Genomic DNA, 22,275 nt, shown 5'->3' with positions numbered 1-22,275 from the left:
TTAGTTCTGACTCTGTAGACATTAGTAAGATGATAAGGTGAGAAATTATGAAGGACTTATGCTAATGGATTCAACAACTTAAGTGAGAAAATGCATTCAGAGACACAAACTGCCAACCTCCCTGGAGAAGAAATAAATAATTTGTTCAGTTCTATCTCTATTTACAGAGGCTCCATAATTCATAGTTTAATACATTCACAAAGAGATAACCCAGACTATAGTATGAGGTTACATATGAGGAAAGAATTGCACCAATTCTATAAAGAACCTTTCAGAAATTTTGGAAACAAAGGAATGCTTTCAATGTTAAGGTTATTCTGTAAGGCAGGTGTGGTGGTTCACACTGTTAATCCCAGCAATGGGGTCTCTGAGTTAGGTACATAGACACAAATTCAAAGCTAGCCTATACTGCCTAAGAAGTTATGTCAGCAGAACTACAAATGAAACTGTCTCAAAGAATGAAAAGCAAGATCAATGTCATTACTTAAAGCCAATGTGATGGCTAATCTTAGTTGTCAATTACACTACATCTGTAATGAACTAAACCCAAGCACCTGAGCACATCTGTGAGGGGTTTTCTTTATTGGGTCATTTGAGGGGAGACCCACCCTATATTTGGGCCACACCTTCTGGTGACAGCCTGCATAAAAGCACATGAAAGAGGGAAGCTTATGTTTTCTGCCTGCTTGCTCTCACTCTCGCTGACAAGTCCATCTGTTCTGGTGCTGCCCCACTCCTTCACTGGTAGTAGAACCTACTTCATCAAGACTCCAATGTAAACTGAAGTCCAGCAGCTCTGCAGAAACACCCAGGGCTCCAGCACCAGATGGGGACTACTGAGACATCCAGCATCATGGACTGAAAAACTACCCAATGCTTGGCCTTTCCATCAGGTGACAATCATTGTTGAACTATTCAAACCACAACCTGTAAGCCATTGTAACAAGCACCCCATTTCACAGAAATGTCCCTTTAGAGAACCCTGACTAATATTGCCAATATTGATCAAATGCCTGGAAAATAATATATATATACATTAAAAGATCTATAGAATAATAACTACCATGAACACACATGTAAAAATTTTAATAAAATATCAGCAACTCTAGTCTTACTCAATATGCAAATTTGAGTAAATACTACACCGATGGCATTTATTCTAGAAGTGTAATGTTGATTTAGACTAATAGCAGCCTGAATGTGCACCTACATGAGAAGATAGCCTAACTTTTTAAATGAGCAAATGTATGAATAGACATATCCTAGAAGAAGATACATTGACAGCATATAAGCACCCATTGTTCCTTAAATAATCAAGATGCAATCACTGCAGAAAAGCAATATAGATTTTTGTTCCAATTCTACCTATAATTATAATCACATTGTAAGGAAATTGTTTTATTATTTTATACACCACTTCGTGAAAAGTACTCTTAAATTACTTGGCCTGTTGTCTAGGGATATTAAAAAGCAACATAATATTGAAAGATAAACTCTAAAAGACAGGAAAACATACCATATAAATGGAAACAATTACTTGAGAATGTTTTTATTATTGGGGTGTGTGTGTGTGTGTGTGAGTGTGTGTGTGTGTGTGTGTGTGTGTATGTGTGTGAAATGGTACCTGTTACTTGGAAATACTAGTTTTTGTCTTTGTGCATAAGTATGATGTGGGCACATTCATGTGGGACTGCAGTCACATACATGCACAGGTGGAGTTCACAGAACGCCCTCAGGTGTTGGTCTTTGCCTTCCATCTTCTTGCTGAAAGTCTCCTGTCTCCAGTTTCCTTCTCATTGAAGGAGCTCTGTGATTACAGAGGCATACTACCACATTCAGCTTTACATGGGTTCTGGGGATCCAAATACGGGTCCTCAGACTTGCCTGGCAAGAGATTTTTGCATTTAGCTATCTCCCTCACCCATGAGAATACTTTAAGTTCAGTGTTCTGTTCTAAGCTAGCTTTGCCTCAGATGGAACCTGAGACATTTGCTGCTATTTTATAAGCACCTGAATGTTGCATAGATAAGGATCCAAGAGACTTTCTTTGTGGACAAATCTCCCCATCACTAAAACAGTGCCTGGGGTCAGGAAGAAGGTTTGGAGGCTAGTAAGGATGCTAAAGATTGCATTTGGAGCTAAGTAAGTCTTTATCAATAACCAAATTGATCTCTATAATTTCCTCTCCTATTTTACTATCTAATTGAGTTTGTTATTGAATATTCCTCATGGTAAGGTAGGTAAATCCCGGCTAAGGAAGCTAAGTCTGACTGCTAAAATGTCATTAAATTTAGTACAATAAAGCTGTAGGAGATGCATTTCCCTCTACGGAAGAGTAATGGAGTGATAATAACAACAACCACGCATTGATTCCCGACTGTATGCCAATCATGGCACTAGGCACTTTGCAGTTATATCTCAATCATTGCAAAAGCCCTGCAAGATAAGCATACCCCTCCTTGATTTGTGAAGGAAGCAGTCCTGAGATTTCAAAGCAACTTGCCTGAGGTCACTCACCAGTCATTGACAATCTAACTTTCTCTTTCTGCTACTAAAACCCTAAATGAAATCGCACAAGAAAGAGAGGTAAGTAAACTGAATTTTTAGTACATGAAGACTTCACTCATAACTACAATAAACGCCTCTGTGATAGAACCAACACCAAATTTGATAAAAAGCCAACATAATTTTAATTAGGACAAACTACTCAGATAAAAGCCCATTAAATTGTCTGGAATACAGTATGCAATGTTAAACATATCCAGTGTTGACATCAAGTAAACATGCATTTAATAGAAAAAGAAGCCAGACCGAAGTCATTACTTCCATAAGAAAAAATAAAAACACATTACATTTATCTGTGAAGAAATGTTCTTCCACAACAGTTTTGAGTTGTTTTGTTTAGTGACAGGGTCTCATGAACTCTGTATTGGCTGAGCAAAACTTTGAACTTCTGATACTCCTGCCTTAACCTCTGTATTAGTTACTCTACTATTGCAGTGATAAAATACCATGGCCAAGAGAACTTGTAGAAGAAACAGTTGATTTTGATTTATGGTTTCAGAGGGCTAAGAGTCCATGATAACAGGACAGAAGCAACAGGCATGGGACAGGAGCAGGAAGAGGAACACTCCCATGCTGATTACAGAGAACTATCTCTGGGAGTAGCTTGAAGCTCTGAAATCCCAGTGCATGCTTCTGTGAGGTACTTCTTCCATCAAGGCAGCACGCTGTAGACCTCCTCAAACTACACCACCAACTGTGGACCAAGTGTTCAAATGCGAGAGCCTAGGGAGGCATTACTCATCAAACTACAACCTCCCAAGTGCTCAGGTTACAGGTATACCTGTGTACTCAGTTTAGTGTGTTGTCCTGGTACATGTTAGACAAATACTTGATCAACTGGGCTACATCCTCAGTACACACACACACACACACACACACACACACACACACACACACACACACAGTCTGATTTGAAACTCTTAAAAAGTTGACAAGTTCAAGAAACTCTATTCTTCCCAAAATGTCACAAAATTATAGAGAATCACTGGACTTTCTGAGTTTTATAGCTTTGAAAAATATGAGAAAGTATCTAAAAGATAAATTTTAAAGTATTATCACTAAAAATACCTTTAGTGGGCCAACATGATGGCTCAGCACTTAAAGGAGCCTGTTCCCAAACCTGACAACCTGAGGTCTAGCCCTAGTACTGACATAGTAGTATAAAATGTTTTCTGGCCTCTGGCTTCCACATGCATGTCATAGCATGCACTCACACCCTGACACACACACAATAAATATAATAATTTAAAACCCTTTACCACAATCATGTTAATGGCTTCCATAAATTTTATCAAGTTGGAAACACTGAAGTTCTTCAATGAAAATACTTGGAAGCATTTCTTCTTCACCAAAAATTCATTTGTACATGGAAATGTTGTTGAGGACCTCTTGAGGTCAGCAGGCAAGGACCTGTGTGCATGATAAGCTTGGCCAGATCCCTCTCCTCCACTCCTTTCCAGACCTCAGGCCTTGACTTTTCAACCCCTTCTTAGTTTCACCATCCCCAGCTACTGCTTTATTACTCACACACACCTGAACAAAAATAGGAAGAGAACAAACCACAGATGCTCTCAGAAGTTCCAGGTTGCTTGAAGGAATTAATAATTAATGGTGTAAGAAAAGTCTTAAAATTTGGAAAGGTAGGAGGGAGGGAGAGAGGGAAGGAGGGAGGGAGGGAAGGAGAGAGGGAAGGAGGAAAGGAGGGAGGGAAGGAGAGAGGGAGGGAGGGAGGGAGGGAGGGAGGGAGGGGGAGGGAGAGAGAGAGATTAATTTAGAAACTAAATCAGCATAAGGTGCAACTACACATTAATGAACTTGAAACTAATTATAACTTCATTTCACTTACATACATGGAGCCAAAAATCATGACGTTATACTAATTATCAGCTAATTAAATTCAAAACTAGTTTAAAATAATACTATGAAAATAGTATAAAAATTAAAAGGTCCATTGGCATTTGCTGGAGAAGGCAGCAGTGGATCTGCATTAGAAAACCTGTCAAGGCAAAAGACCTCATCAATTCAATAGACATAGTGAGAGCATCTAATGGAGTTCAAATACATTAAAAGTTCAGAGCCAATCAGGAGTACACTTAGCAGTCCTTAGCTTTTAAGCGTCACCTAACAAAAATCCCACATAAAATATCATACTTAAAGCCAGCTTCAGCCACTCATATCAAAACAAACACAGGTATCTATTATCTAGGTAATGTTCCAGATGGTTCTGTAAACATAAGCATGGCAGTTATAGAAGTATAAATAGAAGATGTCACAAGAAGGCAAAATATTCATCTTGCACCAACATGATTATCTACACAAATAAATAAATATTAGAACTCATGAGGGAGTAAGTTGTGCTTTTCAAATGGACAATAAAATATGAAAATCACTATTTTCAATCAACTAGAAAATAAAATGTATTTCACAATAGATAAGACATGCAAATTGTCTAGAAATTATTTTAATAAAAAGGCACAAGATTTATAAGCAGAAAATTGTGAATATTCAAATATATGAACACTTTTGTACATGAAGACTCCTTGATTTTCTTGTATGAAAAGTATCTGACAAAATGCATTTGAAGCAACATGTATATAGATATATGTATGTATGTTTCATGTATCTACAGAGGTAAGTTACATGAAGATAAAGGAGCATTGCTTATATAGCAAGTCATTGTGGACATTGTGTTTTGAACAATATTGTCTTAAAATATGTCAAGCAAAATGACAAAAACTGAAAAGACTCCAAAGAAAATAAACTTATCTATAAAGTATATATGCCTTTAAGAAAGTCTGTGGTGACTTTTATTAACATGACACATTTATTTTAAAAGTCATAGTGAGGAATAATATTTCACATAAACTTAGTTAAAATAAAACAAAACAAAAATAAAAATAAAACAAAAAAGCTCAGGGAAACTCAGAGAAGGAATATGTCTTACCTGACATCAAATCAAATCTTGCAAGATAGTCACATGCTACAATAGCAAGAAATGACATGTGGTTCAATAGAAAAGAGGAGAGTAGCCTGGACTCATCAACAAAACACCTGCCACACAGAATGTGAGGACCTGAGTTTGAGTCTAGATTTAATCTCTTCCCCTCACACGCATGCCCAGAGGTTCATGTCCTGGCTGATTCTCCATCCTGCCAAGTGGGCTGTCAGTATCATCCATTAGAGTGCCTTAGAAGAACTGGGTCCTAGACCTTTCAGAGAACCCCAAAACCACAGATATTCAAGTCCCTTACATGACCTTGTGTAGCATTGTACATGCATGCTCCTCTGTACTTTAAATCATCTTTAGATACCTATTATTCCCCAAAATATGTAAATGCTTTGTAAATAGTCATGATGCTGCATTGCTTAGGGAATAATGAATATAAGACTGAATATTACCAGAAACAACCATATGAAGAGAGAGGTATATATGTACATGAAGAAGGGGTGCACAAACCAAAGGCCACAGCATGCTGTGATGACGTCTTCTTGACTATGGTTATAAACATCAATATTTAGAGGGAAGTTTGATACGATGTTGTTGGAGCCAACTAGGTTTCCTTTTGGCTGTACCCAGCAGGACTACATAAGAGGTTGATTGGACCATATGTCTGGATACCAGGTATTTGTAGAGGTCTACACTTCACTGTGACTAGCAAGAGGGAGGTCTTTTGCTCCACCCCTTGGCATTGTTATAAATAGCCCTTTGGAATAAAGTTCTGGGCCGGTGGATAACGATCCAGGCCCACCCGAGGGTATCCTGTGTTTTCTCTCCCCTCTATTTCTAAGTCTCTTATTCCTCATTCCTCAAGAGTCCCTGGGGTAAATAAATTTGGGGGCTGGTCCACCACACCATGTCCACTTGATAAAACTACTACAGTGAGTTTCCACTAGAGCCTAAGACCTCCCAGCCACAAGCTTTGCCCAGGGTTAGCAATATTAAAGAACGTTTATGAAATGAAAATGTGCCAGCCAATGAAAATGGCTATGGACACTCCTTCTACATATGACTAATGAATATGAAGCATATTCATAATCTCCTGCTTAACATTACAGCCTTCCTAATGACCATCATAGCATATGGGTCTTAATGTACATTCTAGTATTTGTCAACACAAAAACACAGATCTCACCCAAAAAGGAATAAGAGTTTATACTGGAGCCAAACTGGAGTGACCGTGGCGTAGGAAACAAGGCTAAGTTACTCCCAGGTCCATTTTCTCAACATAGAAGCAGTTTTATGAAGTTTCATAGTAGCAAACAGAAGAAAGTCATAGATGAAGGCATTTAGGAAACACATCAGTAGAAATATCAGTTAGGTGAGTGTCTTGGTCACTGTCCTATGGCTATGAAGAGACACCATGACCAAGGCAACTTTCTTTTTTTACTTTCCTCTTCATTGATTCTTTGTGTCTTTAACATCATGCATCTCATCCCATTCATTTCCCCCTCCCTTCGTATCTGCCCTCTGCCCTTGCAACCTCCCCACCCCCAAAGAAAATAAAATAAAATTTAAGAGGAAAAAAAAAGAAAAATCAATCTTGTTGTGGAAGCTCTAGTGTGACACGGTGAGTTACACACTCAACCCTTTTATTCGGATATCTTTACTTGCAAGTGTTCATTACAAAGAGTCTGGTTCAAGGCCACTGGCTTCTGTCACACTTTGATGCTGGGCCCTCACTAGAACGGCTCTTGGTTATCCTGTTGTTGCCCTGTGTCATGGAGATCCTGCAGCTTTGGGTCTGTAAGAACAATCCCTTCATGTACTCCAGAAGATCACAGATGGGGCAGGTGTTGGGGTGGGCCAACTCATTACCCTGGTTCTGGGCCTGGATAGTTCTAGGGCTGGTCCAGTTCTCTTTTGTCCTCACCACCAGGGTGAGCTCTCCTGCATTGCCACAGCTAGTTCATCCCTTGCAGTGATAAGCGAGGGGTGTGGCAAGTCCTCCTGTTTTCATACCCACCAGGGTCTGTTCTCCACATCTACACCTTCAGGGCCAGCTCTACTGTGTTGCCCTGACATGGTGTAAGGGCCACTCTCCCAGGTGCTGCAGCTGATGAGGGGCAGGACTACATAAGAGTCCTCCTACTCTTAAAACCTCAGGGCCGGCTCTCTCACCTCACCTGCATCAGGCCTTGATGGGCAGTAGGGTGGGGTGGGGAAGGGCATCTATCCCCCAACCATGCCCATGCTGCCACATGACAGGTGAGTAATGGAGACAGCTCTCTCATGCTCACAACTTCGGGGCTGGCTCACCCACATCTCCACCAATGGGGTTGGCTCTATTGTGTTGCCCAGGTGAGGTGCAGGGCCTGCTCTCCAGAGTACTGCAGCTGGTGGTGGGCAGGGGCAGTTCCCTTGCTCTTATGGCCTCAGGGCCAGCTCTCCCACCAGTCTCAGGTTTTGGTGCAGGGGAGCGTGTCTCTCCCCTGCCCATGCCACAGTATGGCAGATGAGGAATAGTGCCAGGTCTCTCTGGCTTACATTCCCAGGGCCAGCTCATCTGTGCCCTGTCACAGGAGCAGCTCTGCTGGTGCTCCCCGGTGCAAGGCCTGCGTTCCTGAGTGTTGCAATTGGTGAACAGGTCAGCTCTCTTGCCAGCTGAAGGCAGTAGCGGCAAGGGTGGCATCTTTCCCTCATCCCTATCACAACACCGCAGATGAGGGAGGTTGTATCAGCTTACCACAATACTGCCCATTTGCCCAGCACCATGTGTGGGCCTCCTTGTCCACCCAGTCCATCATGTCACTGGGCAGGACCCTGCTTCCAAGAATGAGAATGGTGCCTGACTGCCCAGTGCCAGAGGGGCAGGCTCCTGGGTGAACTTCTCACCCCAAGTCTAATGACCTGGGGAGGAATAGTGTTTGTCCTCCAGGAGTCTGCCAAGGCAACTCTTATAAAAGAACACATTTAAGTGGGGGCTTGCTTACAGTTTCAGAGGTTAGTCCATTTTCATCACAGCAGGGAGCATGGTGGCACACAGGGAACTAAAGGAGTAGCTGAGAGATACATCATGATATTCAAGCTGAGAGGGGGGGGGGGAGGGAGGGAGGGAGGGAGAGAGAGAGCATGCACATGGGCTTTTGAAACCTCAATGCCCACCCCCAATGACATACTTCTTCCAGCAAGGCTACATCTGGTAATCAAATAGTTCCACTATATGGTAACTAAGCATTTAAATACATGAGTTTATGAGGTTCATTCTTATTCACTTCCACACCAAAATAACAAAATGGGGGAGTCTCTTCTACACACTTCAGAGACTATCTTATGACATTCTTTACTTTGGGTTTGTAGAAACCAGTGGCCTGCTAAGTTAATAGATTCCAAAGGGTTTTTTAATCTATTGGTCACAAGATGTCAGGTTCAACACAGAGGTGGGCAAGGAATGGCTAGCCCAAAATAAAGTATAACTGGGCTCTGGTCCCACAGCATTCCAACCCCTCCAAATCACTACAGTTCTAATCAACCAGTCAGTCTCTGAAGACACAGCTTCCTTCCACAAATTCTTATTCACATACTTTATTTTTAGCTGTGTAGTGATGGTAATTGAATCAAGGGCTTTGCACATGCTCAGTAAGTTCTCCAGCACTGAGCTACACCCCAGATCCTGTACACAATAATGAATGCCATCACGCGATGAGTTATCCCCCTGGCACACCCCCACCATGTACTTAGATTTTCTAAGCCAGTTCCTCTTGGTTGAGTACAGCAATAGTCAGAAGGTCACTTTGCATACAAAATACAGAATTTGGTCATGCATTTCTAACGCAGCAGCTGAGATTTTGTCCCCTCCCTGGAAACACCGTGCTGTTTGTTCGAAACTCTGCATCTCTGTTTCCTTCTGGTGCTTCTCCACTCACAAGCTTCATAAGCACACTTCTCAGAGACTCCAGCAAAGTCATTCTTGCTAGAGTAAGGAAGGTAAGAGATGAAAGGGTCACAGGAGGGGAGGACAAGAACAAAGCAGTGTGTTACAGAGTCAAGCAGAGCCCACCTTCCCCCTGCAGGTAAGGAGGAACAGGCAGAATTTCAAAAACAGCATATGGATGAGTTGGATGTCCGTGACTTCATGATTTTTCTCGAGGCTATCTTTGGAAATGACAAGCAGGTTCCACTGCCAGGAGAGGATGTGTTTGCCAAATCTGAAACAAAATAAGAGTAAAGTATTTCAGCACCTATCTCTCCCTGCAAGGGATCCTTAGCATATCCTCCCCCAAAACACCTGTGCTCACTCCAGAAAACAAATGAGCAGAGCTCATCCCAGGAAGCTTATCACACAGCTCCTGGGGCCTGCCCCTGCTAGAGGACCATTTTCTATTTTAAAGGAGTGGGAGGGATGGCTCAGTGGGTAAGTCAACGCTCTGTAAGTCGGAGGATGGGGTAGTTTAAAGACAGCCAGGCTGTAGTGCACACTCCCGAACAGCCATGGTGAGACAGGAGGTAGACCAGACAGCAGCTGGAGGTCTCAAACAATCGATGCAAGGTTCCTAAGATACAATACCAGAAGGTGTCTTCTGACCTCACAAGTAGGCATACATTTTCACATGCATTTGCATATATGTGTGTTCAAACACACACATACACACACTGAAGGGGACACCTACACTCGCTTGCACACCCACACACAGACTTACACATATAAACACAAGGAAAAACAAATATTTAAGGTATGTGCTGTTTTATGACAAATATGGCTTGTATGCAAATCAGTAGAAACCCAGGAAAAGGGTAAATTATATCTTAAAACAGGTCAAACTTGCCCATGCTCATAAGCACAATATCCTGGTGTGTCAATGAAATCCATGATTACTTGGTCCAGTCAAACACAAATCATACACTGACTCTTCAATTTTGTTCTATATTCACATAAAAATTGTGTGTGTGTGTGTATGTGTTTAATGTATACATACACACTTTTTTGAGAAAGGGTTTCATGTAGCCCAGGCTGGACTCAAACTCACTGCACAGCTGAGGATGAATTTGAATATCTCTCCCCACCTCCTGAGTGTTGGTTTTGCAGATACTGAACCTCCCAGCTCATCTATTTCATTCATAACTCTATGTACCTATCAGCCATTTCTGTAGTTCTATCCTATGAGCCTTATCCTTAGATGTGACTTAGCTGGAACCTGCTCTAATCCATAATACTTTCTGTGCAGGATACTGTAGAATATAACTGAGGCCAATTCTCTTTTCTAATAATTAACTTGTCATCATTTTCCTTCAGTTAAAAAAGAATTCATACACCCATATCAAAGATTCCCATTCAGTACAAAGGAATGATTATATTTATATATTTATCAACCCATAAAATGTTTTCTTTTCTTTTCTTTTTCTTTTTTTGGTTTTTCAAGACAGGGTTCTCTGTGTAGCTTTGTGCCTTTTCCTGGAACTCACTTGGTAGTCCAGGCTGGCCTTGAACTCACAGAGATCCGCCTGCCTCTGCCTCCCCAGTGCTGGGATTAAAGGCATGCGCCACCACCGCCCAGCTATAAAATATTTTCTTTTCATCACATTTATTTATTTGTTTATTTGGTGTTTGTGGAAGGCCATATGCATGCCACAGTGTGTGTGTGTGTGTGTGTGTGTGTGTGTGTGTGTGTGTGTGTGTGTGTAGGTCAGAGATGAACTTTAGACAAATGCCTTTTCCTTCCACCATGTGAATCCTAGGATTGAACTCAGGTCCTCAGTCATAGCAGCAAATGTCTTTACCCACTGAGCCATCTTGCCATCGCTCACAAAATGTTTTTAAAAGCCTCCTTTAAAATTGGATCTAGAACAAGATCTAAATTTCCACAATTTTTTTTAAATTTATGTTAATTACACTTAATAATGGACTCCATTATTACCTTGCCATTTGTGTAAATGTGCATACAATGCGTTATGATTGTGTTCACCCTCTGACCCTCTCTTGTTCCCCGCTCACTTCTGCTGATCCCCTCCTTCCCAACAAATCCCTTTCTACAGTCATGTCCACTTTTGGTGTGCATGGGGGGTCACCCAATGACTTCCTTCCAACCTTAAACTTACTTGCTGTAAGTAACAAAAATTGTTCCCAATATTAAAGGCAGCTTAGATTTGGGAATTGCTCTGAGTTTCTTTTGAATAGTCACAAAATGGTGTTTTTAAAATTATTACTGTTAATTTGCCAGGAGAAATAAGTGGGTAAACAAATTTGGCAGATTGGGGAGGGGCTCAGGAGGGCCTGCCCTTTCCCAAGGATCTCCAGACAGTTAACAGCTGTTGGGAAAAGGGAGACGTTTTCATAGTGGGGTAGCCTCTGATAAGATGTCCACACAACTGTCAATAACCTCTTATCCATAGCCCTGTAAGCAACCATAATGAAACTCATAGGGCTATTTTTAAAAAGACATGAAAGTAGATGGGGACTAATTAAGAATGGGAAGGGGGTCAGCATAAATGAGAGGGGATAAAAGGTTAACGGGGATTAAAAAATCAAAATACACTATATACATGCATGAAAATGTCATAACAAAAACTATTCATATGTAGAATTAGTGTGTGCTAATAATAAACTTTAAAATAATCAAGAAAATTGCTTGCAGAATTTATAAGTAGATCTAAATCCAATTCCAAAAGATTTTCCCCAGTCATTTCATTTGGAAATAGTATTTCTCTTAATCCCCAGATCCAAATACAAAATGAAAAAGAACCCAGTTTAGCTTCGCAAGACTAGCTGGGAGTAGATTAACTAGATGGTCCCTGAAGCAAACAAAGAAGATCTGTTTCAACCTTGGGAACCAAAAGAGATGAAACTGTTCATGACAACAGTTAATTACTTTTGACCTGCTTATTTCTCGGTTTGAGGTACATCTAGAAGGTATCACAAAAATGTATAGATAATTAATGAGAAAACAAGGAAGGAGAAATAATTTTCATTAGTCAAAGTTCAAGGCATACTTCATGCATGTTGTTGCATGAATAAAATAATGAATGAATGATATTTTTATCTTTCAAGTGCATTGAAAAATGTGTTCTCCCACAGTGGGAAACCAACTAATTAGCTCAATTTTCCTTCAATCAATCAAAAAAGGGCAAAACCACAAATGGTTATGTGATTCCAGAGCAGGGACAGGTGGCTCAGGTAAGGCAGGTGCACATCACTCCAGGAGACTTGATGGCTACCTGAAGGACAAGGGGACATCAGCTCTGGTTCCCAGCAGAGCTGGGTCTCACCCCAGTTCTGCCACTGGCTGATGGCAAAGTCATTCAGCTTCTAGTTGGGGTTACAATCTCTTGATATCCTCATCTGCATTTGCAGTGTGGCTATAACTCCCACCAAGATCAGAATGAGTAATGTAATAGATTAATAAAATAATAGATTATTGGGGCTGGAGATCTGGCTCAGCAGTTAAAAGTGTGTGCTGCTGTTGCAGAGGACCAGAGATTGGTTACCAGCATCCATATTGAACGGCTCCCAACAGCATGTAACTTCAGCTCCAGCGGCTCTGCCAACACCTTCTTCTGTCCTTCAAGTGTACCTGTCCATACATGGTGCACATGCATATACTTAGACACACATAAATACACATAAAAATAAAAATAAATATTTTTAAAGAAAAAGTCTAAAAGACAAGGTAATGAACTATGCACTTCTGTGCTATGAATTAAATATTTCAATTGATCATTTCACAATAGGAATTATGAATGTAAAACCACAGGCAATTGTTCACCACACTTCAGTGCATTATGCATATGCTCACATGCCCCCTTATGTCCTATGGCAGCTAATTTAGGACAAATGAATAAGAGAACACCCAAGAAAGCGTTCTCTCTCTCTCTCTCTCTCTCTCTCTCTCTCTCTCTCTCTCTCTCTCTCTCTCTCTCTCTCTCTCTCTCTCTCCCCGTGTGTGTGTGTGTGTGTGTGTGTGTGTGTGTGTGTGTGTGTGTGTGTATTGCATAATGAGACCAGAGGTCAGTATTGGTATTGCTCTCCATTACCCTCTATCTTAATTTTTGAGAAAGGTGTCTCACTAAACCTGGAGCTCACTAATTTCTGTAGACTGGCCGTCTGGTGAGCCCCAGAGATCTCCCAGTCTCTGTCCCCCTAGGACTGGATTGCAGACATGTAGCCCCATATCTTAGTTTGAGTTGGTGCTAGGGGTCTGAGCTTGAGTCGTGTTTGTACTGCCAGCACTTTACAGACCTGGAAATACCTACTCTGACAGGTAGCACTAAGATTTCTACCATCCCATCTTCTAAGCTTGTGATCAGCTTTCACCCTTCACCTTCTCAACTCGGGAATTAAAACAATCTACTTCCATCTTTTAAGCTCACATGCATCTTTTCACAGTTCCTATCTCTCTGGTGTTATTATTATTAATAGTAGTATTAGTATTAGTATTATTTGGTTTTTCGAGACAGGGTTTCTCTGTGTAGCTTTGTGCCTTTCCTGGAACTCACTTGGTAGCCCAGGCTGGCCTCAAACTCACAAAGATCCGCCTGGCTCTGCCTCCTGAGTGCTGGGATTAAAGGCATGCTCCACCACCGCCTGGCTCTCTCTCTCTCTCTCTCTCTCTCTGGTATTATATTCTACTTTTGTTGGGTTGTTTGTTTGATGGTGAGTCCCAGGTCAGCCTGGAACTCACTATATAGTCCAGATGTCCTCCTGTCTGTGGAATGTCCATTTTATTTGCAAACTGTGAGTGCTGTTTGACTCACTGAGAAGCCGGCTGTGGAAGTATGGTTGCCCTTTCCCATTTCAAACCCATACATGCTTGTCTCAATGCACAATGTCCTTTGTCTTTGCAAACAGAGGGCAAACTATTCCCAACAGAGGTTACTATTGTCAATTCCATGATGTACAAATATACACAGTGGGAAAGAGGAGCCAGAATGTCAACCATGTGAAGTTCAGCCATAGAGAACTTAATTGGGGACTCCATCTGAGGCATCAGCTTCTCCAGTTGGTTTCCATTGTGAAATATTAGTTGAAGATGTGTTACATTTGTTTATGCTATGAAATATTTGTTTAATGATGCAAAGATGTGTTGCATTCTTTTATGTTGCATTTGTTTAAATCTGTGAAGCTGTGTTACTTTGACTATCTAAAACACCTGATTGGTCTAATAAAGAACAGCCAATAGTTAGGCAGGAAAAAGGATAGGCGGGGCTGGCATGCAGAGAGAATAAATAGGAAGAGAAGAAAAAGCAAGGAGATCAAGAAAAGGAGCAAGAGAGACCATGTCAGGGGACAGCCACACAGCTACACAGCCAGACACTGAATAAGTAGGAAAGAAAAGATACACAGAAATAGAGAAAGGTAAGAGCCCAGAGGCAAAAGGTAGATGGAATAATTTAAGAAAAACTGGTTAGAAATATGCCAAGCTAAGGTTGGGCATTCCTAAGTAAGAATAAGACTCTGTGTATATTAGTGAGCTGGATGATGGTCCCCCAAAAAGCAAAGAGTAAAGAGTTAAAAAAAATAAAAACAGAAAACAAACAACCAAATAAAACAACTACCAGTTTCTACAGAATGTTTTGAGTGCCCAGTTTGACAATCTTTTGCTTTCTGTCTATCTCTTAAGATTTGTTCTTCTACTTTGGCTTGATATATACTTAGTACATTCATTAATTCAAAACTGAAAGCTTGCTATCATAGATTATTCTCTAAACCACACATTACACTCTGTCTCCCCAATGCTACAATATCATGCATGCGCCACCACACAGACAGTTTATTTAGTTTTATTATTTACCCACTGCCTTATAATGCAAGCTTCATGGGACACGCAGTTGTCATTAAATTCTTTGTAACTTGAATCATTAAAGTTAGCAGGATAGAAAATTAACTCCAAAGAACTGAAGGGCATTATTGAAGGAATATGGGTGATATTTGGAATGTATCTCTAAGTTTTAAAGAGAGTATCTCAATCCATATTCAATCCAATTCCTGGCTACAAGGAAATACCCAATCCTGGGTAATGTAAAAGAATGGACATTTATTTCTTGCAGTTCTGGAGGCTGACCAGACAGAGGTTGGATCTACTCATCTGATATTTGTCTTCTTGCTGCAATGGAAGCGATGTATGACAGAGTGGTAACATGTTTAATGGCAAGTCCATGAATCAAGGGATAGGGGTCAAGGTCAAAGGATAGAGGAATTGAAGTCATCCTTTTACCTGGAACCTGCACCAAGTCCTGTGATAAGGCATCAACTTGTTCAGAAGGGCAGAGCCCTGGTGACATAACCAACTTCTTAAAGCTCCCACTAGTCAACACAATTGCTTCTGGGTCAAGGTTCCAACACAGGACTCTTTGGGAATGTACTCCAACCGTAGAAGCAAAGCACCACAAACAGGAAAGTCCTCTAAAATAGAAAGAACAACCCCTAACAAGTTCCTATCGTACTACTAATTAGCTAAGCATAATGAGAAAACTTCTCCTGGTTCTAATTTACTAATATGAGAAATAAAGAGATTTGATTAGATAGACCTTGAGACACCTCTCACCCCCCACACATGTTTTCCACTCCTGACAGTGTCCCACTATCTAGCCCTGGGTGACCTGGCATTCTGAATGTAGACCATACTAGCCTCAACCTCAGCAAATCACCTGCCTCTGGCCTTCCAGGTGCCAGATTAAAGAAATGTGCCATCATGCCCAGGTTTAGCTGTCTTCCCTTGCTGACAAGAGGGACTCCACAATGCAGGTAAGAAGGAAGGGACGACAGATACATACAGACCACAGGAAGGACAGGGGAACAATGTACTTGCCAAACAGGAGAACATGTTGGTCCCCTCTATAATTTTTCAGAAAAGCTCAGGATGTACATGATGTCTCCCACAGAGAGAATATCTCTGAGAATCAGAACCCTCATATTAACTTACTTGTAGTTTGAAATACTGGACTTGACTCTGTTGCTATTTATTAGACCTTTGTTATAGCATATATGCAAGCTAAACCCTACCTTCTGTTATCTCTTCTTGTCTTAACCAGCAAACGGATGTTAAATTGTAGTCCTCCCAGCCTGAGTTTCAGTTCTTAGGTATCTCGTGTATTTTATGATCAGCATATCCATTAAGTGTTCTCAAACAACTTCATTAACTCTCTCTCTCTCTCACCTTCCAGAATCTTCTCATCACCTTCTTTTACCAAACTCATTTTCATATCTGTGCCCCGGACTCTGAAATTGGAACCAAATGTGTTTCATTTGTTTCTTACTAAAATGCATGCATTTCCCCATGGCTTTTGTCACCTCTTAATACGGGCTCATTTCTTTCCTTCATCACCATCCTCTTCCTATACGCACCTTCCTCCGCTTTAATTTGTCTCCCACGGAGCTCACTGATTAGCTGATGAGGCTCTGGGTTCCACTGCTGGGTATAACTTATTCATTCCACAGCTGCCTGGCAGGGAATTACTCTCTCGATCAGAGCAGTTGTGCACTCAACGAGCCACAGACAGCGGAAGGCTCTGGCAGGCAGTCAACAGCTCATGCCTGCTGTCAAATTAATGTGGCTTGAACAAGTGCTGAAAGCCAAGTATTGCCTCTCCTGGTGGCGGTATTCTAATACGGGTGTAATACGCTCTATCCTGGTCTTTTTAATTTTACCTGAAGGACATTGGCAAAGCTCACCAGAGAATTTCTTAGCACTAGTTAAAGTTTTTCTCAGACAACTCTCCAATCATTTCTCAACTTGACCTCCAAGACCCTAAGACCACTTTCTATTATTAATCTTTTTATTTTTTTACATTACTGTAATTTTTAATTTATTATTTGAGGATTTCATACATGTTTGCAACATATTTTTTTCGTATCCACCCCTCATCCTGCCTCCAACTCCTCCCAGATCTCCCTAAGTCCCCCTTGCAACTTAATGCCTGCCCCATTTTAATTTCATAACCCACTCAGTTAGTGCTGCCTGTATATACACAGGTGTGAGATCATTCACTGGAACATGGTCAACCTACCGAGGACTGTATGTCTAAAGAAAACTCAATCTCTGCCTCATAACAGCTATCAATTTTCCGTAATTCCTCATCTATGAGTAGCACCTCTGTTCTCCACTCCATGTTGGTGTGTCAATTAGCTTGATCTTGCAGTTGATCACAGCTGCTATGGGTTCCTGAATGCCCCTCTACTGTGTGTCCAGAAGGTATTGTTTCATCCCAGCTCTTCCTGATTTCTGGCTCTTAGGATCTTTCTCCCCCCTCACCCTAGATGCTCCCTGAGTCTTGAAGGGAGACTATGTGACACAGCTCTCTCATTTACGGCCAAGCGCTACACAGACACTTTCTCTGTATTTTGGCGAGTTAGGAGTAAGTTGGCATACAAAGTGGTAGGTTTCATCATGACATTTTGATACATACATGTCACAGTACTTCCATCATCCCCCTCACCCTCCACTATCGGCCTCCCCTTCCCTTATGACCTTGTATTGCTGGTCCCCCTTTTCCCCCAAAATAGTTCTGCTTTCTGCCTTCTTCATGGCATATGTATTATACTACCCAAATAGAGCCTGAAGTCATGAGACAAAGAACCTGACAGAGACTGAAAAAGTACCTTTGCCTAAACATCCTGTTTGTCAGGAAAGGAAACTGAGGCTCACATGGGGCTGCTTACTGAGCCACAGGTACCTTTTGAAACAGCAGCTTGGGGTCTGTGGAGACAGCTCAATAAATAAAGTCCTTGCTTCATAAGCATGGAAATTTGAGTTTGATCCCCAGAACCCATGTAAGAAGTGCCAGACACAGGCATGTTTTGTATGTAAGCCTAAGACTGAAGATGAAGAGATGGGAGGCTCCCTGGGGTCTTGTGGCCAGCCACCCTAGAAAAATGATGAGTTTCAGGCCACTGAGAAATCCTATCTCAAAAAACAAAAACAAAAAGAGACAGACAACTCCCAAGAAATAATTCCATATACTCCACACACAAAAACAGGTGCACATACACACATGTGTGTGCAAGAGGACACACACACACACACACACACACACACACACACACACACACACACGTAATGAGGAGCCTAGTCTGGGAATTCCTGCTTTTGCTTCTGGTACTAATTCACGCTCAGTGCCCTTCTCATCTCAACATTACTATATTTACATTTTTCAAAGTTTATAACATATTTTCCTGTGAGACTATAATTTAATCTCTTATTCTATATATTTAGTATATGACTAAAGCTCATAAATAAACCAAATAAATCAACACCTCCATTATTATAACTTTGCAATTTTGTATCATAACAGCTTATTGGTTTAAGGAAATTTTTCTAAGTGTGTATCCAGAGTGTATCATATTTCTTTTCTCATTTCTTTCACTTCCTTTGGGACATAGTTAACTACCACTGCTTCTAGTATCTAATGTCATTCTTTCACAATATTAGCTTTTCTGTTTTGTTTTTTTTTCCTGAAGCAAGAGCTGAAGTGTGTGTTTTCACACAGGATCTGGAGGAGAAAAATTGTCTGCATTCTTTACGTCCCAATGTCTTGGGTATTTGCTTTTAATCTCATTTGAGAACTTTCCTAGCAATGAAATTCTGGGGACTACTGTTTTCTTAGACTTTAAAATATTGGGATATTGCATTCTGATATTCAGTCTATTATCAACCTGATTCTTAACCCTTTGCCATTTTGTTTTTTCTTTATACTTCACTTTTTGAAATTACAAATAGTGGGATTTTGTGTCCTTGCTTGATTAGAATTAAAATCAGGTAAATTCATTTTCTCTTTACACTTACCTATTTATTTTTCAAGAATTATCATCAGTAAATAAGCTGCAGGTCGAAACTCTGACATCATAAGCATATCCTGTTTGTCAACAGCATTTTATCATTGTTCACCTGAACCTGAGGCAATTTTCATATTTGGAGGAACTACAAAGTAACAGTTTTTATTCTAAATGGTCCATTTACTCTGTTAAAAAAAAAGTATGAAAACATCTTTTCCTTCTCATTTATCTCACATACATGTTCGTACACATCCATATGCATGTTGAATATAAATACACAGAATAGGTGCATGCATTTAGATTCTGATTATTCATATTGTTCATAAAGTTATTTTACTCAACTTAATTATTTTCATTTAATATGACAGTGTAACATCAGATTTCAGCAAAGGGAAATTCATTTTGAATTACACAGACAATGGTGATAAACGTGACAAAATAACCTGGCATTCCCACAGGCAGAAATTGTAGGGCATCTGATCTCCCAAAAGCAAGAATACCAGAAAGACCCACATTTCCCCCACTTTTTCTGGCCAGCTCCCCATCCACAGGGTTTTGAACAGCTACAATCCAATCCGAGCCACAGCCCATGCCTGAGAGGTATGGGGGATGTTTGGGACTGCCAGAGTCCTACAAAATTGTGGACTGAAAAATATCCTAGAAAAAAGAAACCTCAAAGACCCCTTCTTCCTCAGACTGTGTACAAACTCTCTCTGACTCATTGGCCATGTTGGGAATGACCGAAGAACCCAAGAAGTCAGAAGAAAAAGGGAAACAGCCTGGGAGTTTTGGCAGATAGACATGCAGTTTGGAATTTGGGTCCTATATTAGAGAGATTTGTGAAAGCCACAATCTTTACAATGGCTCTCTGTGAGCATCACAGTTTAGAGTTCCACATATGCAAGGTTAGGTGCTTTTTTTTTCTAAGGAAGAATCCACACTAGATACTGTGGTGGTTAGCTCTGTCAACTTGACCCAAGCTGAAACCCCCTAGGAAGAAAAGGGAGTGTCCAGAAACTGTCTGCAACAGCTTAGCCTGTGAACATGTTTGTGGGTGATTTTCTTGATATCATTTCAATGATGTGGGAAGGCCTAAGTGTGCATTGCATCTTCTGGTGGTGGTCCAGATAAAAGACATGGAAGATGAAAAGCTTCACTTGTTGGTTGCTTGGTCTTCACTCTTGCTGGCACTAACAGAACTAGCCTCTTTGGTCTTCTGGTGTGGTCTGAGGACCACCAGCAGCTCTCCAGGACTCCTCCAGGCATTTAACACAAGTTTGGAACTACTGAGGCAGCCAGCATAGTGGGTTGGCCAACAATCAAGTCAGTCTTTCTAGTGCTACTCCAACTGTGTCTGTAAACCAATCCAATAAATCCCCTCCCAATACAGATTCATTCTATCAGTTCTGTTCCTCTAGAGCCTAGACTAATATACACACTGACTATGAATTATAAGGGGATAAAAAGGGGAAAAAATCTCAAAGGATACCCGGGAAAAATAAAGCACACACTAACTACAAGGGAATTATAATTAAAAGTCCTCATCAGAAACAAGGGAAAGGAGATCGTTGATGACAGAAAGAGAAAAAAACTAACCTGGAATTTGTATTTATATATGTTATTTCAAATAAATGAGCAATAATAAAATTGCTGCTACAATACCGTTCATTATAAAGGTACTAATGATTTTGTTTATTCAGATCACAGGAGGTGGCACCAAGCAGGAAATTAGATGTTGGGAAGAAATGAAAAAAAAAAAAAAAAAAAAAAAAAAACAGCATACACAGTTCCCATTTATTTTCTATTTTCATGCTGTACCTCTGGCTGGCCTTGAACTCACTGTGTAGACCAGGCTAGCTTCCAACTTGCTTTATTCACTCCTCTTAACCTCTGCTTCCCAAGTGCTGGGGCTGCAGGAGGGCACCGCAGTTTCCAGAAATATTTATCTTTTTTAAAATTATTACAGACTGAACTGACCCCTGGAAAGACATTAATAAACATCAGCTTCCCAGATCGGGCACCAGTGACATCACCACCCAAGCCTAGCTGAGGGAACCAATGAATTTAATCAGGGTTACGTAGAGGAGAATGACTGACCTCAGGATATCTGCATCCTCGAAAAAAGATCACACCCCATTGTAGGTGAGAAGGCTGAGCAGATGGAGGCCCAGTTTGGTCAAACGCCCACCCCCAGTGCACTGAAGCTCTTTTGAGAACACAATCAGCTGGGGAAGAAGTGCACACAGCTGGGCCAAGGATATTGGAGAGAAAGCAGAAGCACCTCACCCAAAGATGGCCACCACACTGCGCCTTCCATGAGGAAGTATTAACGGACCTGAGCCTGTGAGTGTCTCTCGTGTGTGATCATATACACTCCTACCTCAAGCAGGTAGCGGTCACGTGTTCGGAGGACAGCCTTCCATAATTCAAGGCAAAACTGACAATGATGCACTGTGGTTAAAATTCTGGCAGAGGCAAATGAAAAGGAGCACCGTTCAGCAAGGAAGAGAACATGGAAGTGGAGGGGCTGTATCCGCCTCCGGCTCTCACACTCACTGCAGTACAGTGAGCTCCATGGAGACAGCTCAGGGGCGAGCTAGAGCTGGGCGACTCTGTGCCTCGCTGGGGGAAATCAACTAAACACGGGCAAAGGACTTCCTAAGATAGGCCAAATGACAAAAAGTCCTCGTGCGCATTCTGCGTGCCAACATGCTGGGAGGAGCACAAAAAGCGTTCGGATGCTTAGGTCAACTTCCTCGAGTTCTTGAAGACATGCTCAGTCAGGCTAAAGGAAAACCAGTCGCAGAAAAAAGGGGTCATCACGGCTGAATGGAGCAAGAAGAGGAAGAAGAAGACGAAGAGCAGGATGAAGGGGGTGAGGAAGAGGAAGAAGATAAGAAATAAATTGGTTCTAGCTTAGTTGGTTTTTTTTTCTTGTCTAAAATCCTTTAACAATCCTCTACACAACTCACTCCTTAAAAAAAAAAAAAAAAACCTGAAACGTAAG

This window comes from Peromyscus maniculatus, chromosome 11 (genome assembly GCF_049852395.1).
Source record: "Peromyscus maniculatus bairdii isolate BWxNUB_F1_BW_parent chromosome 11, HU_Pman_BW_mat_3.1, whole genome shotgun sequence".
NCBI lineage: Eukaryota > Metazoa > Chordata > Mammalia > Rodentia > Cricetidae > Peromyscus > Peromyscus maniculatus.
Note: the sequence above shows the minus strand (reverse complement) of the source record.